General features: G+C 38.9%; 1 long non-coding RNA gene across 2 annotated transcripts in view; it reads left to right on the top strand.

The window, feature by feature from the left end:
* Positions 1-16602, top strand: part of LOC106509799 (uncharacterized) — a 50450-nt gene extending 33848 nt beyond the window's left edge. Inside the window, exon 5 of one of the 2 annotated variants that reach the window (XR_014839712.1) lies at positions 12765-16602. This is a non-coding gene — a long non-coding RNA (uncharacterized LOC106509799). Of the gene's footprint in view, positions 1-1905; positions 6052-12764 lie in introns of those variants that run through there. The other variant, XR_014839713.1, reaches the window with a different exon arrangement.
* The last annotated feature ends 4847 nt before the right edge of the window (positions 16603-21449 follow it).

The raw sequence follows: 21449 nt of genomic DNA on the forward strand, positions 1-21449 counted from the left end.
AGGAACTTGCCTCCTGCTCCAGTTATGAGGAGTCTGCCTCTGAGGCATTGTTCCAGTTCCAAGGATAAAAGTGGGATCGAAAATCCATGTATAGCACAGAGAAATCTACCCAATAGTCTGTGATCATCTATGTGGGAAAAGAATCTAAATGAGAATAGGGGTGTGTATACACGTAACTGAATCACTTGGTTGTGTAGCAGGAATGATCGCAAACTTGTACATCACCTATATTTCAATCAAGCTTTAAAAATGAAAAAAATGAAACTTTAATCAAGTTTTTAAAAATATAAAAAAAAACACACACAACACGGATGAACCTATCTATAAAATGGACACAGACTCACAGATGTAGAGAACAGACTTGGGGTTGCCAAGGGCGAGGTGGGCAGGGGAGGGTTGACTAGGGGTTTAGGGTTAGTAGATGCAAACTATGACAACAAGGATGAACAACAAGGTCCTACTGTAGAGCACAAGAAACTATAGTCAATACCCCGTGACAAACCATAATGGAAACAATATGAAAAAGAATATAGGTATGTATAAATGAATCCATCATTTTGCTGTGGAGCAGAAATTAACATAACATTGTAAATCAACTATATCTCAATAAAATTAAAAAAAAATTGTGCACTGATGACTGGGCTAGTTTCCCCCACCTTGTAGTAACAGCTTCAATAGCATATGTATTCAGCCTGGACAATTTTTAATCCTGTTGCTCTCTGCTTGTCTAATCAGAACCGAGACACTTGAGGGCAAGCAAGTTGCTTGTCGTGAGCTTCTCAAAGCTAGCACGTTTCGAGCTGTTTGCATGTCATGTAACAGTTCGTCATCTGGGATTTTTAAAGGACTCAGAAGGTGCCAAAATACTGCTGAAGTGAGTGTTCAGATCTGGTTGTCCACCAAATAGCTTTCTGCGTGGTTTTATCTACAAGAGGGCCCTCATTCGAAAGGCCTGAAAACGAACTCTTTGCAATGAAAGGCGTTACTTTCTGCTGATGCGGAGACGGAGACGCGGACTAGAGTCGCATTATCTGCCTCCAACCTCAGCGAGTCTCCCTCCGGTGAAGCTGTCTTATTGGAAAATGGCACTGATCAAGAGGACTCTTTTGTCAGTTTTAGTGGATGGGATTCTCAGCTTCAAATTAGCAGAGGGTTTTTTTTTTTTTTTTTTTTTTCTTTTTTCATTGAAATGTCCTTGCTTCTTGAAACACTAATAGCCAGGAAAGGACAGTAAGTGATTGCATATGGAAAATGAGAATGCTCACTAATTTTAGTATGAAAGGTCGGGAGCGGGGGTTGGGGACGGTGGTGGTGGTGGGGCTCCAGTAATTATGCTGCTGTAAGTGATCTCTAGCTTTTCACTTGGAGTTTAGGTTACATTTTTTAACACTTCCGGACTTGATTGCAGATCACATGCCTACCTTGTACCAAAATGACATTGTCCGTGTCACCAAAGGATATATCCTCTTAGAAAATGCAAAGGCAGGCTATTCAAACAAGGGGGTGCGGTTCATTCCTTTGAGAAAATATAAATCATACTGTAATGCAGTCTTATCTCTATTTTATTTTATTTTTATTTTATTTTATTTTATTTTATTATGTTATGTTATTTTTTAGGGCCACATCCATGGCATATGGACGTTCCCAGGCTGAGTCGAATCGGAGCTGTAGCTGCCAGCCACAGTCACAGCAACAAGGGACACTTGATCAACTGAGTGGGGCCAGGGATTGAACCCTCATCCTCCTGGATACGAATTGGGTTCATCACCACTGAAACTGAACTCTGAAAGCAGTCTTTTGCAAAACCACATCAAATTTCCTAGTCGAGAATCTCAAATTAGCCATTTGATTGGAAGAATCACAGGGATATAATATACTTTTGTTTATCTGCTTTTTGCTTTCCAGAAATGACAGCTCCCCATGCTGACATCTTAGAAGCATTGAATGAGCTGGTGATCCTGGAAATTTATTGGCATTCTATATGTTTGTGTAACTTGGACTTGGCACGTACCTTTTCATGTGGAAATATTTACGTTTCTGAGAAGCCGCTTTAATTTAAGGATGGCATACAATTTGTGGTCTCACTGTACGGGCTCAGATGAGTACATTTGCAGTTGAAGCTACAAATTTTGCTTTCCGAAATTATGACTTCTCTTTTTCTTTAAAAACAAACAAACAAACACACACAGTGGCAAACCGAGGTTTATTTCAATATTTCTTCTTTCCTATAAAACAACGCAGTGGCAGCGTCTCCTGAATATATGTGTTTGCCTGCCTCTAAGTGTCTATCGACTCCCTGATCCCTCAGCTCTCCCTGATAGATGCTAACAGCCCCACAGGCGTGACAGACAGGATTAAATATCATCTCTCTAAGGACTGATCAGAAATGTAATAACGGCATGATATTCATATTTTTTTCTTTACCTGTAACTTCATTGAATATAAATACTGCACAGTGATACAAGTAATGGTAATTTGGGGGATTTAATACGGCATTTCCCATCAATAAAGTGTTTTATCACCATCAGATAGTTAACCTCCTAACACCACTGTGAACTAATTAGTTCAGTTGGGTTCCTATCCTATACTGCTCAAAAGGAATTTTCTTATGTCTGCTGTACAGTTGGAAAAAGTACGAAAATATTGCTCAGTGAGTGGATGCACAAATTTAATATAAAGGTAATACTTAACTCTGTGGTCCCCATGTAACCTTTTTAAAAATTTACTAATTTTTTTTTAAATTATAGTTGATTTGCAACATTCTGTCAATTTCTACTGAATGGCAGAGTGACCCAGTCATGCATATATACACATTCCCTTTCTCACATTATCCTCCACCATGTTCCATCACAGGTGACTAGATACAGTTCCCTGTGCTATACAGCAGAATGCAAATTAGTTTAGAAAGGAGCTAGAAAATATAAGGCGGAGCCAAGAAAAATTAGAAAATTCACACGTGACCTTTTTAATCGAATAGTACCTTAAACTGAAAAGTGTGTTCAATTTGGAGCAGAAAGCCTAATTTATTTTGAAGCCTTCCTATTTTGCCCTCAGCACTTAATTGGCTAGCATGCGACGGTCAGTGCATTACTTGAGCCTTTCTGGCCTCTGTTTCCCCATCTGTAAAATGGTGATAACACATCTTGCCTGCTTCGCTGGGGTTGTGAAGCGATTGGATAAAGATGAGGGCAAAGGCACTTTACTGTTGAATTCTAATAACTATAATAAAAAGCCAGCTGAAAGAGGAGAGTGGGTATTCTTTCCCCACCATTGCTTTCGCCGTCTTTAGCTCAGTATCTTCTAATCTTCAGTGAGTCACTAATTGCTTTTGCAATGATTGTGGTGTCTTTGCCTCTCCATGGTATTTCTTGCATAAATTTCTTGAAATCTTTAAAAAAAATATCAATATGTGTATTTTAAAGAGGAATTTGGTGTCATTACAAGTGGGATGGCAATACCACTGCTATGAAGAGAATGTTACAGTAAGAATAAATCAAATAAAAGCCGAGTAATGAAAGTTGCTCTGGACAGGACCCAGCTTTCTGTGCTCTGCATTTTGAGAGGCGCTGAAGGTGATGGAGATGGTGCTTGCTGAGGCTTTGATCTCCGGAGTGGGGATGCTGGGTGGGGCAGGGAACTGGCCCTGAACGTCATGCTTAGCACTGCCTACCTTGGTCTCCTCAGCCCAGATTGCCTGGCCCTGTGGGTGACGAATTGGAAGCCGCCGGGTTGTGACACCAGGGGAGCTGGAAGGGAGAGGTCGATGGCCAATTAGGCTCTTCTCTTCGTTACACAGAAGGGATATTTCTGTGGCGTCTGCTCAATTGGAATGTGTGACTAACGGCCAACGAGGGTCACAGGAGTAAAATAAGAGACGCCGTTAATGCTTAGCCAATAAATAGAGCATTTTATTGGATCTGTGTCTGTGGGGCGTACTGCACTCTGTTTTGAAAAACAGGGGCAGATTTGCTGTTCTCTGTGTTGTAAAAAGTCAGAGATTTGCCTGAGTTGCAAACTGAGCCTTGAAAATAGAGAGAAGGCAGTTTTATCTTTAAGGCTCTTGGCCCCTGTGCATCTGTTTCTATGAGGAGAAAACTTAAGATGTAAAGTTCCCATTGACGTTTCCATTTAGAACATGACAGCGATGGGGAGGAAAGCCTTTTTCCCATTGCTACGGAAGTTTTCTGTCCTCCTGCTCCTGGCATTTTGTTGGATTTACTAATATACATTTACTAATCTAACTGAATGTATTTAAAGAAGGAAATCTGCCATAAAAACACATGAAAATTTCTAATCTGTGCACATCTAAGCATATACTATAAGTACATTTTCTTTCTTTCTTTCTTTCTTCCTTTCTTTCTTTCTTTTTTTTGGCCATGCCTGCAGCATTTGGTAGTTCCCTGGCCAGGGATCCAGCCGGAGCCACAGCAGCAACACCAGATCCTTAACCTGCTGAACCACCAGGGATCTCTGGTATAATTTCAATATGTAAGCTTTAACACCATGACCTAACTTCAAAGGGCTTGAGATAGTTACTTGACTCTCAGGTCTATATAGCATGGTTCTCTCGAAGCCTTAAAAAGGCTTTCATATGTTACTTCGTTGTGTCTCTACAGTTCCACAGAGGTAGGAAAAAAGGATGCTATGATTTTTGTTAAAAACAGATACCATGATTTCATTTTAAGAACAGATAAATCTAAGGTCCGGAGATGTAACATTTTATTTCCCATAGTTAATGTGGATTAGAACATGAGGTCTGATTTACCAGAAGTTACACTTTTATTTCTAAGTTATCCTTTCCTACATAGGGTTTTCATAGGCGCTCTCAGAGCTCTTCATGTTCCTCCCACTGGTCTTGTTGCTGTGATTTCAAAAGATTTTAGTTCATCCAGGCAAGAAACTTCATCAATTTCTACACCTATATAATTTTGTACTCCGTGATGAAGGCACTTCCTAGAAATGACCCCAATGGTAAAAAAGTGTTCAGAATCAGTGCTAACAGTATCGGGTATTCCAAGCTTTGAGATATGTCGTATTTTGCAAGGTGCCCTCTTTAAAGCTCCCATGATATTTCTTCAAAGGGCATGGCAATGTGTGCAAGTTGGGCAGGCTCAGCAGGGGACATGCTGGGAGCCTCATGTCACTCTAATAGTAAACAGTATCCTGCCAAAGTTTAGACACAGACTATGTATATTGGAAAGACCATTGATTCCTTTCCATTTTTTTTTTTATTAACTCTTGAACATGTAGCTCAGTCCAATAATTGTATGCATGACTCGTTCAATGCTGCTTAGGTTCTAAAAGAACTAAAGTCTTGATTCTCCAACATTATTTTCGTTAAGCCACTTTTAAAGGAAAATAACACGCTTCAAGTTCTGTTTCACTGTGCCTAGTCTGCGAACCCTTACGTGTCCATTCTTAGCACGCATTAAAAATTCATTGATGAAAGTTTGAAATTCCTTAAAATCATTTGAAATGCCAACAGGCAATTTGCCGTTTCATTGCCATCGATTATAAGAATTCTAAAAATTATTTCCTTGACATCTGCCTGCCTAAAATTGCATCCATTGGACTCAAGAAGCATGCATTAATTATTCCTGTTTTCAGGGCTGGAGCTGAAAATGCTTTGAAAAGAAATTGGCCCAATGTACTAGGCACATTACTAATTCAGAAGTGGAATAAAAACCAGTCTCCACATTATGAAAACAAATCCATAAGCACAGGGAACATCAATTTCAGGCTTTTCTTTCCTAGTTATATTTAGCTCCTTTTCTTTCTTGCTGTTATCACATGCAAGCATATCCTGGCTTGACTGAAATCTATTTTGCTCTCCTAACGAACATATAGAACTTCTTTCCAGAAGACATGAATTCTCTTGAATGCAGACACGTCTCTGAGGCCACATAAAACTACAAGACAATGTAAATGATATACTTTGATTGGAAGGTCTGACTGTTGTTATTCGTGATTGAACTGAGAAATGTACTGGAGCGGAAATCACATATAACGATTCAGGAAGAAATGTTTAGATAAAAGTGAACGGAACAAAAATGCTGATGAAAATTACAATGCTTACTAGTAATACAGTTCAATCTTAATCGAAACTGCAGACAATTAAGGCAATGATTAAGTGTGTAGAGCAATGAGCCATATTTTGAGAACTTAGATTCTGTAGAATTGTTCCTCTTTCATCAGAGGAAATGATTCCCAATTTATCATCCAAATTTTGTAAGCATATGATTAATTTCATTGCTCCAATTCAGCTTTATTGCTTCACAAAAATTCTCATAAATGATCTTGTATAATCATTGCTTTCTCAAGTCACATACTAATTAATTTCAATTAAATATATGTAAAAGAAGATCTATTTTGAAAAATGCGTCTCCCTTGCCATTTATTAATATATCGAAAAAGTGTAAACCTTGAAACATTTAGCATAGAAAATATTCATTTTTGGTAATTTCTCAAGGGGGCAATTTATTAAACGAAAGGCTTTTAACATTAGCTAAAAGCAGCCCTGTAAATCATGGGTGTCATCAAACCGCTTCATCACTTCATTAATTTAAAAGATTATTATATGCGTAACTGACATAATTTTGAACAATGTTACATGGTTAATTTATTAATGGAGAAAAGCAGAAATGACACGCTGACTTGATTTATTTTTGTAATTGTATAATTTTAGAACTTTTGCCCATGACTTTCACTAACAGAAGAAATGATTCAGTGTCTCCACTGCTAATTTTATCGAGATTTCTTCCCTGCTAATGCTTTGCCAGTGGTAATGTCTTCTGGTCACTTAATTTTAAAATACATTTCTCAGAGTGCAAGACGAAGCCATTAAAAAAAAAAAAAAAAAAACTACCTCTTTTTTTTTTTTTTTTAAAGTCCAGTGGTCAAATAGAGGATACAGAACTTTCCAAAATGATATTTCTGAGATTCCAATTTTTAAAAATGTGTTTCAAGCTTTTTGGAGGGTTTCATTTTAGTAAAGTAGTATTGCTCTAATTACTTACATAAATAAATTACTTCTGCTTTATGTGTTATAATAATCTCTTTTCTAAATATCTAAGTATTTGTGAAAATCACCTCAGAGACTGTGCATTGTAATGAGCTGATTAAATGATTTTCTCTTTGTAGTTGGTAAACCTTCCTGGGCATTTTGTGAAAGGCTAAGAAAGTGGGGGAAGTTGATGGGTTAAATTTTATCTAGGTCTATTTTTGATCATGCCCAAGAAAACAAATGCCCCCCGTTTGATTCCAAATAATGTTTTTGTACCATTTTTTTTGTTTCTTGATTTTTGTAGTTATGAAATAAAAATTGATATAATTTACATAAATTTGATTGCATTGTATTGTTTGCAATAATAAAAATACTTTTGAAATGTGAACTTATAAAACAATTAGTTATATTCTTGTTTAAGTGTAAGTCTTTGTCCCAATGCAACAAAAAATGCAAGGCTCAGAGAATCTTCTGCCTCCCGATTAAATTCCTACAGGTTTTTTAAAGCTGCAAAATAGGTATCAGGATAGAGGTCATAAAACCTAGATTTCAATGTAGAGCACTGAATTTCCCAAGTGAAACACACCCATTGTCTTAATTCACAGACACAGATATAATCAAATTAGTGACCTTAGGGAACATTCTCTCGTCATTCTAAGTGCAGACACAAAACTATGGGAGAAAGCTATAAAAACAGTAGGCACAATTTCTACCTTATTTATGTACATAGAATAAATTCTACTTTAACTTTTTTATTTGGCAAATTTCAAAAACTCTAATGAAATCTCATTTCTCTGTTACAAAAATCTCAGTTTGCTACTATATGCTCCAAACGATTAGGTATTGTATCGTTTTAGGTTAAAATTTCCAAGGGCATATAATTGCAATAAAAGTTCTAGATCGTATTTAAAGCAGTCTAATTTAGCTACTTACCCCAGCGTTTTGTCTATTGATGTCGAAGCTGAAGTGTACTTTACAGTATCTTTCTTAGATTGAAATTGCTAATTATCCAAAGAGGCAGCCTCCGTGGATGGTACTAATTTATTCAATGATTCATTGTAAGCACTCAAATCGGTACAGGACTAGCATCTTCTGCTATGCAGGTTCTCAAGCTCTCTCCAAGAAATATCTGTTAACAAGTTTGCGTGACCACGGAGCACCTTCTACTAACCCAGAAAGATTTTTTTTGACAAAATCAAAGATTTTCTGATTCATTTTGAGACTTCTCAGTGTGTATCAGGATAAAACAATTTTTTAAAAAATATTGCAACAAAATGTTTTGAAAAAAATTCATTTGTTTTGGATTGTCTTAACCTAATGCTTTTTTTTTTTTTTTTTTTGCAAATGAGATGAGGAGGAAATGAATGCGTGCTTGTTAAATATATTAGAGACAGGCAAGATTAGCTACTTTGTTTTCAAACACTGGTGATCTGCAACCGTCCAGTTATGAAAGAAGGGCTACTTTGCATTCATTCTAATCAATAGTGATCAATATGAGCCTCCTTTTCTCCCCTGCATTTTCCCTCTTGCTGTTTAGAGGATAGATTCCTAAAGGAATCATCACCACTTGACTTAGAACCATTCCTAGGCACGCCAATAATTTAGTGAGAGAACACGGAGCCACACACATTGAAATTGGGAGTCCGGCGTGACAAACAGGAGTTAGAGGTGGCTGGCCACAGAAAATACAGTGCTATTAAAAATTTACTGAACTCCTCAGCATGATACTGCTCTGAGGAAAATGCTGGAAAATACCTGCCATCTGCCTTGAGGGGTTAAGATCTAAATTAGCCAGATGAGACAAGCTGGACAGAAAGTCACCATAAGAAAGCATAAGTCCTTGGAGTGGAAAAATGTTGAGGTCTATCCAATTTTAAGATTCAACAAACTTAGCGTGGAATTTGTCTGAGAGGGGATAAAATCAACATCTTCCTTCTCCTATCTGAATGTTCTTCAAAACAGTGTCCTAGAAAATATTTTTTGGTCTTCCAAAATCCATCTTTCGTTCCACTCCTAAGGTGAATTTGAGAAAATAAAAAATCCCCATTAATACATAGGGCCAAGAATGTACTTCCTCACAATGCCTTTCTGAAGGCATGAACCTTGAGCCCTGGATTGAGGTGACTGTGAAAAGAGTTTCACAGTGAAAACAACCGAGTTGCATGTCTTTGCTCAGGAAAGATTGGCAATTATGCTAAATTATGTCTAATCGTTTTAGAATGTGGAGTGGTGTTTATTAATGTCTGGAGGGAGGTCCTAAATCTCCATTTCCCCCCCAAACTCCAGTTTTGACTTTAACTGTCATTTGAAAAGATGAAAGAGCTGGCTTCATTAAGCAAAGGAGCCTTGAATTTCATTTCTTAATTTAAAACACACACACACTACACCTATTTCTATTTGACAAGACTGGTTATCTTCCTAAGTTTTCACCTCATTTGTTTGTGATAGTTTATTGGATGTGAAACAAGAACATCGTTCTCCAGCTGAAGCCAGTTTTTCCTTTTTTGTCTTTGTTCACTTGCACTGTTGGCTACCGTATAGTTTTTCACGCTTCTTGGGCTTATAAACTAATACGAAATGTTTATGGATTTCAGTATTCGTTTGGAAGGTTGAATTCTTTTTCATGAACAGTACACATGACCTCTGGAAGGGGAGTGAGGCGCACGCATACAGAAGTCACCAAACTAAAAAAAAAAAAAAAAAAAAAAGAGCGATAGAGAATCCTGGCCTTTGTGGCTTTCTTGTTTGTAGTTTTTTCAAATGTGCAAGTCTGTCTCAGATGTCTGCTCTGGTGACGTCAGTGTGGGTCCTAGGAAGCAGTTTAACATCACAAAATAAGAAACAAAAAGCCAAACTCTAAGGCAAGATTCAAAGCAAGAAAGGAGGAGTTCCCATTGTGGGGCAGTGGTTAACGAATCCGACTAGGAACCATGAGGTTGCAGGTTGGATCCCTGGCCTTGCTCAGTGGGTTAAGAATCTGATGTCACCGTGAGCAGCAGTGTAGGTCACAGATGCGGCTCGGATCCTGCATTGCTGTGGCTCTGGTGTGGGCTGGTGGCTACAGCTCCGATGCGAACCATAGCCTGGGAACCTCCACATGCCGAGGGAGCAGCCCTAGAAAAGACAAAAAGAAGACCAAAAAAAAAAAAAGAAAAAAGCAAGAAAGGAGCTATCATCACACGATCCCCAGTCAGCTGACCTGGCTGAACCCACAGCCCCATTCCGAGAAGGTGAGGTTCTGTCAAGCCAAGTGCATCAGGAAAGTTTCAAGTGAGTGGGTTACAAATGGATGTTAAGTGGGGGTATGGTTGGTGGAAGAAGAGGTGAAGAAGGGCCAACATTTTAAGGAAACAAGATTCATAATTTTTTTTTTTTCTTTTTAGGGCTGCACCGGTGGCATATGGAAGTTCCCAGGGGAGGGGTCGAATTGGAGCTGCAGTTGTCAGTCTGTGTCATGGCAATGCCCGATCCAAGCCGCATTTGCAAACCTATGCCACAGATCACAGCGTAGCTGCTGTGCCCACTGAGCGAGGCCAGGGATTGAACCTGCATCCCCATGGATACTAGTTGGGTTCTTAACCCGAAGAGCCACATGGAAACTCCCAAGGTTTTAAATTTACTGCACTAACTTTGATACCATCAAGGGCTCTGGTACATTCATTTAACAACAGTTAGAACTCACAGGGACCTACTGAAGAGCATAGGGATCTTCCATACCTTGTAATAACCTATAATGGGAAAAAATCTGAAAAAGAACATAAATGTCTATATGTATAACAGAATCACTCTGCTGTTCCCTGAAACATTGTAAACCCACTATATTTCAATAAAAAAAAATCATAGTAGTTAGCGCTTTCCGTTGCTCCTGAAGAACCCTCAACACATGTTCCCCCTGGTTTAACTTGCCTCATGCAAATAAAGGCAGGAGGGACCTGGGACACTCCATCTAGTTTCCACAACTTCTAATGGGGAAAACGTACTCCTTTTCTGAGAGACGCTTTCCATGTGTGTGGCGTGTGTGCACCATAGACAGAAGGCATGTTCAGTCTCAGAAGCTTCGGATTGTACAGGAAACGTCCTCTGCCATCTGTCTGGCTGGCTGTCTTGGAGTGTTTGATGAGAAGGTGCAGAAACCTGACCAGCGCCCCCAGCTCCCCGCAGCATGGGCCTGGGTATCACAACGCATCAAGGTTCTGCACGAGTGCCAGGAGCAGGGAGTGACAAACGCTTTGTCGCTTTGTCTGCACCGGAGACTCTAAACAAAGGCAACACCCTGTTTGGCAGGAAACTGAATTACAAAAGAAATACATGACTGCAAAAAGCAGAAACCATCCTGAAGATTGCCTAGTAAAAAGTACAAGCTCCTGCTATTTTATTCTCTCATATTATTTCCCTCCTCAGAGATAACCGTTATTAAAAGCTGAGTGTTTATTTAAAGCTAAGTAAAACACACAGGGAATCATCTGACACAGTTTTAAAAATTGAGCGATACAAATTATCTTCCTACATCAATACATGCAGATCTACTGCATTCTTTAAAAGGCTGCATCAAAAAAAATAAATAAAATAAATAAAAAAGAAGTTCCCTGGTGGCTCAGTGAGTTAAGGATCTGGTGTTGTCACTGCTGTGGCTCAGCCTGTGGTGTGGATTCAATCCCTGGCCTTGGAACTTCTGCATGCCACCAGCATAGCTAATAAATAAATAAGTAAATGGTTGCATAATTTTCTGTAGTTTGAGTGGTGATTTATTCAATGACCTTCCTATTGGTGGATATTGAGGTTGTAAGCCAAATTTCACTATAATGAACAATACTGCAAGGAACATCTTGGAATATAGTTTTGCTCACTTGCTCAAGCTTCTGTGTGTTTAGTTCTGAGTGCTAGGCTATAAGGCATGGGCATTTAAAATGTCAATAAATACTATTAAATTGACTCAAAGGGATTACACCTACTTATGCTCCCAAAAAGATTTTATAAGATGACCCATTTTCTCACATTCTTGACAACATGACCAATTTTTTTCTAAATTTTAGCAGTCTGATGGGGGGAAAGAGCCTATTTTTAATTTAGATTATAATTCTCTTAGAGTACATATAATTTCATGTGTTAATGGTTAATTTATATTTCGCCTTCCACGAATTGCTGATTTGTGGTCTATTTTATAAAGCTTTTCTTCTAGGTTCTTTGTCTTGCTGTTTTTAAATCTTCATTCTTGTAAATGTATTTTATATGCCCCTTCAAGAAAACTTGTGGTCTCAGTCCGATTATCTGAGTAGGAAGATAGTTTCCAAGGCTGGCTTTTCTGTAGCATCTTCTGGGGATGCATAGACAAATCACTGGCTCTGGGGACCAAGAGCCTCAGGTTTTCCTCTTACTACTGTTGTCAATGAATGATGTGGCCTGGTGCATGCTATAGAACCCTCTTTTTTGCCTTCCAGTTTTGTTGTGATATAATTGACAAACAAAATGGTATGCATTTAAAGCAGTACAATGGGACATATGGATGCACTATTAAATATTTCCCCTGGTCAAGTTAATTGGCACATCCATCACCTAACACACGTACCTCTTCTTTTATGTGTTGAGAATGCTTACAATTTCCAGTCCTAGCAAACTTCAAGTATACAATGCAAGGTTATTAACTATAGTCACGGAAAGTTTGTACCTTTTGACCAACATCTTCCCGGTTCCCATATCCCCTAGCCCCTGACAACCATCATTCTACTTGCTGTTTCTCTGAGTCTATTTTTTTTTTTTTTAGATTCCACATAAAAAGCGATGTCATATAGGAGTTCTCGTCGCGGCTCAGGGGAAACAAATCTGACCAGCATCCAGGTTCCATCCCTGGCCTCATCCAGCGGTTAAGGATCCCGAGTAGCCGTGAGCTGTGGTGTAGGTTGCAGACGAAGCTTGGATCTGGTGTTTCGTGGCTGTGGTGTAGGCTGGTGGCTACAGCTCCTTACTTGACGCCCAGCCTGGGAAACTCCATATGCTGAGGGTGTGGCCCTAAAAAGAGAAAAAAATAAAAAGTGATGTCATACAGAATTTGGTTTTCTGTGTTTGTCTTATTTCACTTAACATAATGCCCTCCAGACCCATCCACGTTGTCACAGATGGCAAGATTGCCTTCTTTATGGCTAAATAACAGTCCATTGTGTATAATACCACATCTTTTTATTGATTCATCTGTCGACACTTAGGTTATTCCCACATCTTTACTGTTATGAATAATTCTATAATAACATGGGATATGGAGATCTCTTAGAGATACTGATTTTGTTTCCTTTAGTTCTATACCCAGAAGTGGAATTTTTGGGTCATATGGCAATTCTATTTTTCTTTTTTGGAGGAGCCATCATATTGTTTTCCGTAATAGCTGTACCAATTTATAGTCCCACCAGCAGTATAAAAGTTTCCTTTTCCTCCACATTTTCACCAACGTATAAATCCCTCACATTGCAGTTTTTCTATTCGTAAAATAAGGGATAAAACAAGATGATCCAGGATGTCTTATGAATAGTTCCAGATTCATTGTCTATCAGTCATTTACAAATACTCACTGGAGGCTGAATATTTGCGAAGCACTGTGCTAGGGGCTGCGCATACAATAGAAATGGACGTAACCCCGACTTTCATGGACTTTACAGTTTCCAGAGAACAGAGAGGCTGTTCTTCATCACACAGGTGATCTGTAACTATGTGCTGTGAAGGACTCTTCAAGGATGGCCATAGATTCGGAGAAAGGTTTTTAGTGGGAAAGACCTAGCCTAATCAGAGAAGAAGGTGAAGAGCTGGGAAAGTCTCCTTGAGCAAGAAATATCGCAAGTGAAACATGAAAGATAATTGGCAGTTAACCACTGAAGGGGTGGGGAGAGTGGAATAGCCCAGGGAGAGAAAGACGTGTGCAAAGGCCCTGAAGGCAAAGGAGTTGTGTCGACCAGTAGTCCCCAAAGTGAGCTGTGTGAAACTGCCCAATGAGGCAGGCACAGGAAGAAAGCATAAGACCCTATTATTGTTTTCAATAAAAATAAGAAATAACCTTTACTAGTACTTAATACGTGGGCTAACACACAGGTGCTCTCCTTTATCCATTCCCAGGGTTTCATTCTTCTTCCACAAATTGCCTTTCTAAGAAAGAGTGGAAATTCCCAAAGCCTCTGGGGCATCCACTGCACCCTAACTTCTTCACTCAGCACGCAGAGACATGTTACAGTTTATACCTATGCCATCCTCACTGGCAATTAGAGCTGATAGTATCAGTTTAAATTAATTCTCACCAAACAAGGACAAGGAGCTTAAAAGGATTCCAGAAAAAAAAAAAATCATCCACTGGAGATGATACTGTCCAAATAATTTAAGCTCAAATGTGAAGCAAGCAGGAGCCTCCTCCAGCTCCCCAAACTCCTCTTAGTTTAACTACAAGGAAAAAGTAATGATGCAGAGAGTCAGGTCTGATTAGAAGTTAGAGAAAACTAAGGAATCAAAATGATGAGGAAGACTACTTGAAACAGGTACTTACATCCACTCTGAACCTGCTCTTGAACTAATGCTGCTTTTCACACTACAGAACAAAGCACTGCCTTTTGAAGGAAACTTGGTTCATTGAGGGAAACATGCGAAGTGGATGCTTAGAGTTCCAACTTGATGTGATTTTTTATTCTTGCAAAAACCATATATATTGCCTACCAATTTCTTTGTCCCTATAGTTTAAAAAGATGTAAATGAACATCACTTAAACTATTTTAAAATCCTCCAAAGATAGAATCTCTTTGAACTTTGAACTAGTGTATTAATATGAACACACTGCACCCCTGGTTCATGTTTAACAGCGGAGATAGAAATTTACTTTCGGAATTTCAACAAAAATTCTTTGATAATTGGAGGGTGTGTTTGACAAATGAGCATAAACATAAAGATTCGATAGGTGTAAACAGCGATGTACTTCTTATATTCAGTTCTACACATTTTTGCGAAGGTACCTTTTTAATTTTGACAATCAAATCAAGCCCTTTAAAAAAAAAAACCCTGAGATTTTGAATGATCACGGGAGATCTTCAACAACAAACTACGTATTGATATTGGAGGAGAGAATGGAAAGGTATTTTGAATTGTTAATCAATAAAATAAAATTAAATGTTTATGATATAAAAAGATCATCCTTTTATAATTTCTATTCAATGTTTTATAATGTGTGAGTCTTAATTTACAAATTAACAAGTATGGTTTTAGTGATGGTGCATACTTAGTTTTTCAACTGATTTCATTGAGTCCACTGGTGCTGGCCTCAGCATTAAGAGCTTCTGGAGGAGCGATGCCACCATGGGCTCAAGGGTTCTGGAAGAGGGATTTGATCTATTCAGAAGGCATGGGGCAGCTGAATCAATTGTTCAATGATCTGGTCATGCTGTGGTACCATTTATAGCTACATATAGATTCCTAATTCGTAATTCACTCCACGCAAGACAATGAACCAACTGTCTGATGATAGGTGATGATAATAATTTACTAATATTTGTCATTTCAGCTCTCAAGCAAGGTTCACACTCCACCAAGCAAATGGACCATTGATCAAACATTGGTTTGTTCAGGTGACAACTATATTATAGGGTCTGTTTATCTCACTGGCACTTAAGAAATTCAGTCTCTAAATGGATCCAGATGATCTAGCTGTTTCTCTCTCCCATGTGTGTGTGTGTGTGTGTTGGGAGACATACCAGAAATGTTAAGATGCAAAGACAGTGGGGAAAAAAAATAAGAATATTAGAGTATCACAGAATAAATACAGTGCCAATACTTTGTGCGTGTGGCTGGGGATTTTTGTCAATCCCATTTGTTCCTGGTCCTCCCTTTCTCTATAGTGTTTCCCACTATTTTCTTAAATGATACATTTCAAGCTCTGAAAGTCATACTTTCCTGTACATACATGTCACACTGAGGGTTAATCAGTATTAAATATGGTCATGAGTTGCCTCACCTTGCTTTAATGTGTAGTCTCCAGCTGGCAGAGAAAAGTCATCTTCCTAATCCAGGCCCATTTCTACGAGGTTTAGCATCAGTCACAGGGCGGCTAGAACAAGGCATAAATCGATCTGTTTCCAGCATTTACTTCAGCCCTTTGGTTGCTCAGACTGATGACTTACTTTTGTAAGTTTTGTATCATCCTTGGAAACAAGTGCTTTATAAGCGACAATTTCTCATCAAAATGATCTTGGGTCCTTTAGCTTTCAAACTGAATTTTATCCCATCACAAAGAACTGCCTAGGGAGATCTGAGGTCATTTTTATTACAAGCTACATAAAAGTACGGTAATGCATAGAAAGACTAACAAGTCAGCCTTTGGAGTTCCCATTGTGGTTCAGTGAGTTTAGAACCTGACTAGTCTCTGTGAGGATTCGAGTTTGATCCCTGGCCTCGCTCAGTGGGTTAAGGATTGGGTGTTGCGGCAAGCTGCAGCACCAGTTGCAGATGCAGCTCAGATCCAGTGTTGCTGTTGCTGTGGCTGTGGCTGTGGCATAGGCCGGGAGCTGCAGCTCCAATTCAACCCCTAGCCCCAGAACTTCCATATGCCACAGGTATGACCCTAAAAAGAAAAAAAAAAAGTCAGCCTTCCAGAATATAAATACTTTATTTACAGCTAATTTATAGTTGTTTTCAAGTTGCTTCTTTTTCCTCCTATCCCTTTGCCTCTACCACAGAAGCCGACCAAGATAACTTCCTGTGCCTTAGAAGGGATGCCCTAGAGACGGTTGTCAGGGCTGTACATGAAGATCCGACAAATATCAGAGTAAAATCATCTAACACATTAGAAGAAAAATTAAAGTAAGAACAAAGAGAGCCCATTACGGCTTAGCGGATTATGAACCCAACTAGTATCCACGAGGATGCAGGTTTGATCCCTGGCCTCGATCAGTGGGTTAAAGATCTGACATTGCCATGAGCTGTGGTGTAGGTCTCCAGTCACGGCTTGGCTTTGCATCCCGAGTTGCTGTGGCTGTGGCCGTTGGCTGCAGCTCTGATTCGACTCCTAGCCTGGAAAATTCCATATGCTGCCAGTTTGGCCCTAAAAAGCAAAAAAAAAAAAAAAAAAAAAAATCAAAAAACCAGAACAAGCCAAATAAGTTGTTACATTATAAGTAAACATTTTGCCAAGTAAATAGCTCTTTAAAATGCCAAAGAGTCAACATTAAGAGGCCAGGGAAATATCAAAAAGTTAAAATTGCTGGTCTGCTAATGAAAAAATATAGGTAAACACAACTTTAATGTAAATAGGTAATTTTTCTGCGATCCGCTTTCCCCTATCCTTTAAAAAAATACCTGTAAATCTAATAGTCTCTCCTGTTCTATGCATAATAAAATAAGCAGAGACACAGATAATATTAAACCATGGTTCAACTTAAATCTAAATAGAAATAATGATAATAATAATAATAATAAAATAATAGCTAATTTGTCAAGAACACTAATTTATGCTAATTTATTAAATGCTGGGAACGATGCTAAGAACTCTACCTCCATTATCTTAGGAAGACCAAGATGCAGAGTTAAGTAACATAACCATTAATGCAGCTGGTCAGTGGTGAACCAGACATCGCATCGGGGCTCTTTGACCTCAGAGTTCACGTGTTTAATTATTGTGCCATTTTACCTCATCCACATTTATTTCCTGATGACTTAATATCGAATGAGCAACAGTATCCTCTCTGTAACAGTTTTCCTACTACAAGTACTTGGCAACCATCAATGTTTATAACTTTTCCCTCTTCTTGCCCACATTTTGTAATTACCTACTTTCCAAATATAGTTTTTCTACTGGTATCCTTGTGGTTAATGTCCCCATTCCGTCATAACCCTCATCACAGTATTTTGTCCATAGCAGGCATTAAATTAGAAATTCATCGAATGAATGAGTGACTATTTAGTTATTTGCAAGCAAAACCTCTCTTTTATGTCAAAGGGAAACATTTGTTTTTACCATTGCATTCTCAATTCCAGTTCTCCTTTGTTGATACATTTTCTGCTTCTGAAAACATTTGAGATCTTCTAATCCATTGTAAGAATAAGTTCTTGCATCTAGCTCTTTACACACACACACACACACACACACACACACACACACACACATCTTAATTCTATTTTTTGCCAAAGTAGTGCTGGCAGTTTGCAATGGGTTTTTTGAAGTCATCGCTGGCTTCCTGCTCTGTAGTGCTATAGGCTGACGATGTAAAGTTCTCTCATTCTTTCTCGGGAGGGAGGCACTCCTACAGCACAGATGTTTTTCCAGTTTTTCTTTGGTTTACTAAAACAATTTCTACCAATGCTCTAACTCCATGTATGTATAATACCCACTGAGTAGCAGGCATTTAAGAAACTATCAGAAACTGTCAGGATTCCTTGCAGTTTTGAGTGAGACTGATTGAGCAGCCCTGGGTGTTTCTGAGACTCAGTATGAAAAGAGGTATCCATGGATTTATGTCACCTTGTGGAATTCCCAGTGATTAGCTCTTGGGCATTGTTTAAAAACTCTTTCAGGGTAAGTGACATTTGTAAATTGATTGTGCAAACACATATATATTATTTATTTCCTTGTCATTTGCATGAGTTAGGTTGTTTTTTTTTGAAGACTTCATTTCCAGAGAACCCTGAAGAGCTGTACCATTCAGAGTTGGAAGACAAAATTAGTGGAGGGCTGTGATGCATTGTTACTGTTATCCTAGGATCTTCTGCTCCAAGCTACTATTTGAAAATATTCAACATATTACCAATTCTTAGATTTTTGTCTTCTTTCCATTATTTTTCTCCCTGTGGGTACTTTCAAGTATATGTATGTGAATGAATGTCTGTGAGATTAAAATTATCATTAGAAATAGGATCCTGCAATCCCACTCCTGGGCGTACATCGGAGAAAACTCTAGTTAGAAAAGATATAGGCACCCCAATGTTCACTGCAGTACTGTTTACAATGGCCAAGACATGGAACCAACCTAAGCGCCCACTGAAAAATGAACGGATAAAGAAGATATGGTATGTATACACAATGGAATATTACTCAGCCATAAAAAAGAATGAAATAATGCCGTTTGTAGCAACATGTGGACTTGGAGATTATCATACTAAGTGAAGTAAGTCAGAGAAAGACAAATATCACATCATATCCCTTTATGTGGGATCTAAAAAAATGATATAAATGAACTTACTAACAGAAATAGACTCATGGACATACATAACAAATTTATGGCTACCAAAGAGGATAACAGGGGTGGGGTGAGATAAACTAGGAGTTTGGGATTAATATATACACACTACTATATATAAAATAGGTAAAAAATGAGGACCTACTCTATGACACAGGGAATTATATTCAGTATTTTATAATATATATTGAAAAAGCATATATACATGTAGAATTGAATCACTTTGTTATACACTTGAAATTAACACAACATTGTAAATTAATGATACTTCAATAAAAATGGTTGAAAAAGTAATCTATGCATGTGTGACTTTCTATGCAAATGGTAGTGTACTGTACTCACACCTCTGTACCTTGCCCTTGCATTTAACAAAGTATCTTAGAAGCTTTTTCTTTTTCTTCTTTTCAGGGCCACACCTGTGGCATATGGAAGTTTCTGGGCTAGTGGTAGAATCAGAGCTGCAGCTTCCAGCCTACACCACAGTCACATCAAATGCCAGATCCGAGCTGCATCTGAGTCCTACGCTGCATCTTGTGGTAATGCCGGATCCTAACTCACTGAGCGAGGCCAGGGATCGAACCTCCATCCTCATGGATGCTAGTTGGGTTCGTAACCCACTGAACCACGATGGAAATTCCTCTTAGAAGTTATCTTATGCTCCAATATTATAGTGGACAATAGATGGCTGCCTATTTCATGTCCATTCTCTCTTTTTTTCCTGAAATATTGGATTCTCATTTACTTGACTGTGCTTCCCACAAAGCTTTCAGAAGCATGGCACCCTGGACTGACTGGCCAAAGCTAAGCAATACTTTCTATCCTCGTGGCACACATAAGCTTTTACAATCCAGGTGAACTTCAGGACTCTTACTTGGAATGCATGGGCAGAGGCACTCTCTTGGCCCTTGGAATAGAGCAAGGAATTTTTTTTTTTTTTTTTGGTCTTTTTGTTTTTTCTAGGGCCGCACTCTTGGCATAAGGAGATTCCCAGGCTAGGTGTCTAATTGGAGCTATAGTTGCCAGCCTATACCACAGCCACAGCAATGCGGGATCCGAGCCATGTCTGCGACCTACACCACAGCACATGGCAAAGCCAGATCCTTAACCCACTGAGCGAGGCCAGGGATCGAACCCGCAACCTCATGGTTCCTAGTCGGATTTGTTAACCACAGAGCCGTGGGGAACTCCCGAGCAAGAAATCTTAGTGATCATTGATAAGTCTCCTAAGACCTGAAAGAACCAGGCTTGAGATGAAGCTATTTTCCTTGATAGAAGAGCAAAGAAATGGGAAGAAACTGAGTCCTTGAAGAGTTCTCACTTATGAGATCCAATAAATTTCCTTTATTATTTAAATCAGTTTGCTGTGTATTTTCTGTGGCCTGCAACATAAAGACTATTAACTGAGTCACATACACGTAAACCTACCTCATTCTTTTTAATGGTCTTCACATGACTACATCACAATATACTCAATGAACATTCAGATTACTGCAGTGTGCTGCTACTAACCACACTGAAACATGTAATGTGATGTGTATCTTTATACATTGGGGTCGGTCAGTAGGATAAATTCTTAGAAGTCGAATTGGAAATTTGGGCATATGTGTATTTTTAACTCGACAGACTATTTTTGGAATCACAAAGCGCTAGTGAAGAAGTTGCCTTTAAGATGGGAATGTGGTGAATGGGTATGCTCCACATATTCTTTTTAAATGACTTTTAAAACCCAGGTGGAATATTGTTTTTCCCCTGGAAAAGGAAGAAAAAAAATTGCACTTAGAAGCATTAAACTGTGTATCTTTAAAGGCATCTTGGAACTGGGAATCAGGTCCACCTGCTCCATTTTATAAATGAGTAGACAGAGTTCCTGGGAAGTTCAGGAACTTGCACACAGAAGTTCAGAGCAGAGAAAAATGAGAATCCGGGCTTCCAGGCTTGTTATTGGTGTTCTTCCATAAATAGTGAACTTGGAAGCAGATTCTGCGTAGTGATGGTGGTGGCTGCGCCTGTACAGCAGTAACATGTCCAGTCCAAGTTTATCCTCATTAGTACTCAGGCTGGAGTTGCAACTGCCCTTTGTTACACAATGAATCAAGCATCTGAATACATCCTAAAACAATGAATTCTTGTCATGCTCCCTGCAAGGAGAGGGGTGAGTTCTATTTTAGGGGCAGGAAACTGAGGAAAGGAGACTAGTGCCTGACTAGAGGGTACACAAGGACCAGGGCCCAGCCGGTGGGGCCCCACACTGGATC

The sequence above is a fragment of the Sus scrofa genome, chromosome 3 (assembly GCF_054392235.1).
Source record: "Sus scrofa isolate SSC_HxYL_T2T_F1_AM1 chromosome 3, Sscrofa_HxYL_maternal_Yorkshire_Landrace_v2.0, whole genome shotgun sequence".
Classification (NCBI taxonomy): domain Eukaryota; kingdom Metazoa; phylum Chordata; class Mammalia; order Artiodactyla; family Suidae; genus Sus; species Sus scrofa.